Source organism: Wyeomyia smithii, chromosome 1, assembly GCF_029784165.1.
Source record: "Wyeomyia smithii strain HCP4-BCI-WySm-NY-G18 chromosome 1, ASM2978416v1, whole genome shotgun sequence".
Classification (NCBI taxonomy): domain Eukaryota; kingdom Metazoa; phylum Arthropoda; class Insecta; order Diptera; family Culicidae; genus Wyeomyia; species Wyeomyia smithii.
Genome location: NC_073694.1, coordinates 80,924,360 through 80,931,058, shown reverse-complemented (window position 1 = coordinate 80,931,058; position 6,699 = coordinate 80,924,360). Strand labels below are relative to the sequence as shown.

Here is a 6,699-nt window from a genome sequence, read left to right as displayed (position 1 = left end):
CTTTGAAATCGTTTTCCTCGTTTGCTTGATCTGAAGCATGGGTCAAATATGAGTAGAACGGCATATCACTATGGAATTTTTAAATGGTATTAGGTAAACACGGTGTATGTGCGGATAGTAAAAAGCATAACCCCACGAATTGAGACTCAAACACGCTTATGCATTACATAAGCTAGAAATTTTTCAATCAATGCAGCTTGTAGAATAAACCTTCACATTCCTTTGAAGCTCTTAGACCATTCGTTCGTAACTATTCTGTACTGTTCACATCAATAAGAAATTTGGAAACATTGCGTGGCATGAAACTCCTATGATGAAAAAGTTAACAAAAAGGTCTTACGAACGGACCTGTCCAAATATTCAGTAAATCAGAAGCAAGCTTTCTAATGAATGTTGCAACACAACGATACCCAATACCCATTTAAAAGTAAAAAAAAGTGACTTTAGTAACCATTTTGTCGTAAAATAGTGACTTCAGTGACTTTTTAGCGTGGATAGTGACTTTTTAGTGACTAGGCTCGAAATAGGGACAAAGTCACTAAAAAGTGACTCGCTACTAACCCTGATTTTCTCTTTAAAATACAATTTAAAAATACAAAATTATTTCAACTTGATACTAATATGCACATCTATCTCTATCTATCTATATGATAAACGATCTATCTATATGATTATGTAATAAAATTGCGGATGATGAGTCCTTGTCTCTTGGGAATCATAACCTGAAATGAAAAATAAAGAGAGAAAACAAAGATTAGTATTATCCTCAATGATCTACATATATGAAGAGGGACAGAGAGAAACAGAGAAAGAAAGAGGACTTAGATACGATAATTTATGTCTTTAATGAATTGGTAAACATGGGTGAGAAAACTAATATCATTGCTGGCAAGTGCATCCCGAACTTGCATTGCAGATGATGCATTCCGTTCCCGGAGGGAATCGAAAAGTTTTTTCCTTGCTCTGTGGCATTTAGGGCATACGAAGACTACGTGTTCTATATCTTCGTACCCTCCACATTCGCAAAGGTTACTTTCGACTATTCCTATTCGATAGAGGTGGGCATTTGCAATGTAATGGTTTGACATTAGGCATGAAATAATTCGTCGGCCAAATCGCCAGAATCACATTTTTCCTGCCAGTTTGCCAGAGCCAGTTGTCGGGGCAGATTAAAATACTCGGTATAGATGATCGGACATCAGTATAACGCATTGTTGCAGTTGATGTTTTTACATCTGTTGAAAAAATATTTTAGAGATATTGCGCACTTCTCACCAAAATGGACTGCACAGTTTGAAAGTGCAGTGATCTCATAGCTGGTCTCGAAGTACGATGTTGGCCTAACAAGCCAGTCGTTGTAGGTTCGAGTCCTGGCTCGGGAGAGCCTGTCAGCAAAAACATCAAGAAGACTGGCACAGAGCCGTAGCTACTCTCTTCTGCGTGGTGGGGCACAGAAATTTCATAGACGTTTCTTTGTTGAAGAAATTATTTAAAGGAAGTCATTTAGGTTAATATGCAAAAGCTAATCTAGAATATGTGAATAGTTGAAGCACAGATAACAGATATCCAAGCTAGAACAAAAAACTCTAGAAATCGCGTGTAGGATTTCAAATTCTTACTCGTTTGGAATGCTAACAGCATCGCCAGCACACTAGCATGCGTAAGTTTCACTTTTACTCAAAAGACTGCACTGCCAAAACTGTCGCCCAATCTCAGGCAGAGTTCCCAGTCTTCTTGATATGATGTTTTTGCTGTTAGTGTCAGTAGAGATAAATGGCTTTTCACCTACGCACACTAGTAAACGTGTAAACCCGTGTAAAGTTGCTTTTGTTTCTTCCAAACTGAAAATCATCGCATCTCGCTGCTTCGACTTTTATCACTTTTTACCATTTTTGGTCGATTATGTTCAGCAGCTTCTTCCGCTTTCTGACCACGAATAAAAATAAAATATTCAGAAACAAGTTTGAAACATATAATGAGTGTTTAACTAAATGTTTGTCCAGCTGCTAAAAACATAGCTTTGCAAACAAAACAGCTCTTTGTAAATATTTTCCTCAACTGGTTGCACTAACACATTCGTACGTTAAAAGGTCTGTAGGATCGTAGCGCCAGCCTCGCAATTGTTCTGTACACTTAACAGTCGGCTGCGAAGTCTGTGTATAGTAAAACAGAAGGTCGAGTTCCGATACGGAATGTAGCACCAAGGCTTTGCTTTTTTTAGTTTGAAAGTGCAACAACAAAGAACTGTGCATCATAGCGCTCATTGACACATTGAATACGTTTTCGCGACGGTACTACACCGTTCCCGAAGCTACAAAGTAAAAAGTGTAATCCGAGTGTAGCTACACCGCACAAACGAATTTACCATCACCCACCGTAGAGATAAGTGACTTTTCAGCTACGCACACTAGTAAACGTGTAAACCCGTGTAAAGTTGCTTTTGTTTCCTCCAAACTGTAAATCTCGCCAAACATGTGAAAAGGGCCCATGTGCAACAATGTAAACATTGAGTAAATGTCAAAAGAAAAATCGCACTAGTAAAACAAATCCTATTTTCTCAATAATCAATAAAATAATTTTTTTTTTGTTTAATAGTAATCATTAAACGGCGCTGTACGCGAAAATTAAACTTGCAAGATGATTATCTTTCTAAAAGTAGGATTAATTGGACTTAGGCCCTATTGGTAATAATGCTGGATATAGGCCCTGAAACATAGGCCCCTAATTTTGTTACCAATGAAGATGGGCCCTTTTGACTTAATTCAGGGTGTAATGGTTTATTTTACATTAAGATGTTTTATACGTTTACATATATTGTACAGCAGTATTTGAACGTGAATCAACTATGACTTTATTACCTTTTTTATTATCTTAATGTACACGACTTTTATATATTCTATTGAGATAAGGAGAAAATTAACATTCAGCAAAATGAGTAAAAACCCTCGCTTTGAAATTATAATCCAGACACCAATGAAGTTTTTCTCGAGTGAGTGAAACAGTGTACAATTTTGCTATCGAATATCCATTATAATTATTTTTAATGATTTTAATAATAAAGTTTTTACGTAAGTACACGGATATATTCATTTTATATACTCTTCCTCAAGCCTGTCCATATCATCTTCGAAATGATCGTCGCATTTACTTAACTTTTTTCGTCCACGCTTTTTAACCACTAAATTTTTAAGCATCACCTCATAATATTGCTTGTTGCTTACAAATGGGAGGAGGTTCCGCAGTTCAGAGGTTTCGATTGCAATTGTGGGAGCGTTGGTCATCCTGCGCAATGCACATGCCGTTAACCAACTTTGATGCAATGATCCGAACTTTTTTGCTTTTTATGTCGAACGTCGCTAAAAACATGGTTTTACAAACTTTCACCATACCTTTTCCTCCAGGCAAGAAATATACTCGAGTTATCTCTCTTGTTGAATTAGTAACCTGCAATCATCTGTGGCCACCATATTAATGAAAATATCCGTGTTGTTATATACATCATCCGCCCTATACCCATTTTCTAGTAATGGTGATCTGGACAGCCTTGTTGTTGTATACGGTCGCTTTCTTAGCATTCGTTTTTCTGCAATTAGTGTAATCTTGCATTAAACTACAATACATACGGCCTGTACACAGTAAAAGAATACCTTTCGAATACCTTACGGTTCGAAGTACTCGAATATAGAAAGGTCGTTCAGCAATGATGCATCACCTAATGGCATATCCACACTATCATCGTCATCAGTCTCATCGTTTCTTTCGCTGTCATTTTTGTTTTTCAAACTTGTATCCAAAAATTGTGTGTCTGAAAATATACACAACCGTTGAAGAGGATATGTTTTGTTTTGATGAGTGTAATCTATTTTTTACCTACCCGGTAATACGGAAATTGCAAACTTCGATGTGTTTAATGCTAAATTTTGACAACTAGCAGATGAGTTGACGGAATTCGGCTTAGCGGTTGTATTCTCTATAACTTTGAGTGTGCTCGGAACTACTAATTCTTTCGAAAATCTTTTGCAATGACCAGAGGAGGTTGCAATGTTGCTAGCTGTTATTAAATTAAATGGCCTATCGCCAGATACTTCTACGCCCTGCCGTTGAACTTTCAACACAGCTAAATTGATTGGAGAATCCATGTCACTGCTACTCCTATACTGTTTCGTTGACAGATCCAATGCTTCATCCTCTGTCATGGTTTGCGATAAATCCAAAGGATTACTCTCAGGTTGAGTAAAATACGATGTTGCACGTGGAAGTGACAACATCACGGAATGAGGCAGATAAATCAAAAAGACTTCTGTTTGCTTCTGCCTCTTCATATCGGCCTACGACCGGAGTACTGAATGAATTAACAGCTTCATCACACCGTAAAATCTTTGATGCTACTTCTACAAGAATTATTTATAACAACACTGAATGAATTCAAATAATTTATTTATAAAAACTTACGCAACATCACTTCGAAATTATCACCCTCCATATTACACTAAATAATTTTGTTCAAAACACGAGCACTGACATTCTGAACTGAATAGGTAAAAGGGCCCATCAGCAAACTATGCAGATTGCGACTTAACTTGGGCCCTTTTTTAATTCGCAGATAAAACCTTTAAAATGATTATTTCAATCAAAAATTCTTACACGCAAGGGTAGATTAGACATGTTTAAATTGAAAAAAACATTAAATCTCGGTTTGTTTACATTTGGCACATGGGCCCTTTTCACATGTTTGGCGAGAAATCATCGCATCTCGTTGCTTCGACTATTATCACTTTTTACCATTTTTGGTCGATTATGTTCAGCAGCTTCTTCTGATTTCTGATCACGAATGAAAAAACTTATTCAGAAACAAGTTCAAAACACATAATGAGAGTTAAACTGAATATTTGTCCAGCTGCTAAAAACATAGCATTGCAAACAAAACAGCTATTTGTAAATATTTTCCTTAACTAATGGCACTAACACATTCGTACGTAAAAAGGTCTACACGCTCACTCTGGATAACCCAAAACTGAGTCAAAACCTAACCAGTTACCCAATTTTGAGGAAATTTGCCGCCATGATCAATTTAATTCTACTCATTTTTTGATGTCTTCGAACAACTGAAAAAAAAATGATTAAAATTCAACTCAGCCGCTGAGTAGCCCAGAGTGAGCGTGTATACTTTTTGACAGCTTGCTTTCATTCGTGTGCGGCAGTACTGCCAAAATACATTACTAGAAAAAAAAATTATATAAATATTGTAAATTTTAAAAAATCTTGTTTGTGGGTGTAATAATTCATTCATGTACGGACATCTAATAAGTGTTACTAAAGATGACTAGAACAAGATACCTGACTCCCAGTTTTTTCATACATTTTGCCCACGACACCTCTACAACGGTTGGTGCTGCAACCTGATGACTTGAATCTTAGGTTATTGAAACATAGATATCCAACTCAACCAACAATACGGGCAACAAAAATGTGGTGCCCCTCCGAGTATGATGGCGGTTGGGTGCAGGGCTGCTGAATATCACTTCGTTGCATTCGTATTCATTCATTATTGCCGAAGCACAACAACACGTGGCAACAGTGTGTTCACTCAGCAATGGAAACAACGCCTATAGTGAACTGAACTGTTACGAGTGGCTTGTGGACGATGAATAGTTATTTAAACGTAATATGATTACCTTCGTGTTTGATTCGTATTTGCTACGATTTACTCAAGTCATCCGAAATGATATTGAGCGACCGGATGGGAAAACATCGTTTCAGAAGCCTTGTCACTCATATCAATTCCGATGGATATTCATTGTGGACGGTATTACCAATCGCAATGATGCTTCGGGGCGAATCCAAACGAAAAATAAAAATTGCCGAGGAAGAAACTTATACTGCCGTGGGCTAGGATTTTGACGTAAGCGCCAAAAGCACAAAATCGCTACAGATCTAAATCGTTTGCAAATTAACAGAAGCGCTTTTATTACGCAAACTGGTCTGATAGAATCTGAGTAAATATGATGAAAAACATACCCCATTGCTTTAACACGTTTATTTATGTAAACGCATTGAGTTTTAATGCCAACGTCACTTCTCTTGCAAAACAGCAAAACCATTTCAAAGTTTTGCACTAAAAGTGACGTTGGTACGTCTGAATAGTCTAGTTTGCCATGCGTACTGGTCGGTAGCAGCAAGGATATAAATAAAAATATGCACCCCACATGCATGATACACTATCGTATTCGTACCTCAACGTCACTGCTATGTAAAGTGTAAACGACACTACTTATTTTTGATATTTCTCAGTTATTTATCAAAATTTTTGGAAACGGCAACAAGCATCTTGAAGGTGGTTTCCTATATTATAGTAATATGTAAAAAAATGAAACTTGGAAATTTGGCGCTTACGTAAAAATGCAAGCCCACGGCATATAGTATGTCCACGGCCTTAGTCATTTGCTTCGATCCGTAGCTTATCTAGTTGGCGCTTGTAAGGCCAGGACGCGGAAACAGTCTCCAGGAAGATACAGGTAGAGGGTATCAAATTGTTCCGTTTAAATAAATAGAAAAGATTTTTACTTTTCAGAAAGGGTTTTTTTTATTTATTTTAGATGTTTTCAAGCGACACAAAGAAACAATCATTTGTATTTATTTAAACGTAACTTAAGAGTTAAGAAAAAAATATCGACATAAGAAACATACAAAATGGCGGAC

The 6,699-nt window shown here is 36.9% G+C and overlaps 1 long non-coding RNA gene across 1 annotated transcript; it reads right to left on the bottom strand.

Moving 5' to 3' along the window:
- Nucleotides 1-3,009: 3,009 nt before the first annotated feature.
- LOC129719207 (uncharacterized) lies at nt 3,010-4,951 on the bottom strand. The gene is made up of 4 exons (XR_008727140.1): nt 4,453-4,951; nt 3,875-4,391; nt 3,648-3,805; nt 3,010-3,583 (listed from the first exon to the last, which is right to left on the bottom strand). It is a non-coding gene; the product is annotated as an uncharacterized LOC129719207 (long non-coding RNA).
- Between the last annotated feature and the right edge of the window lie 1,748 nt (nt 4,952-6,699).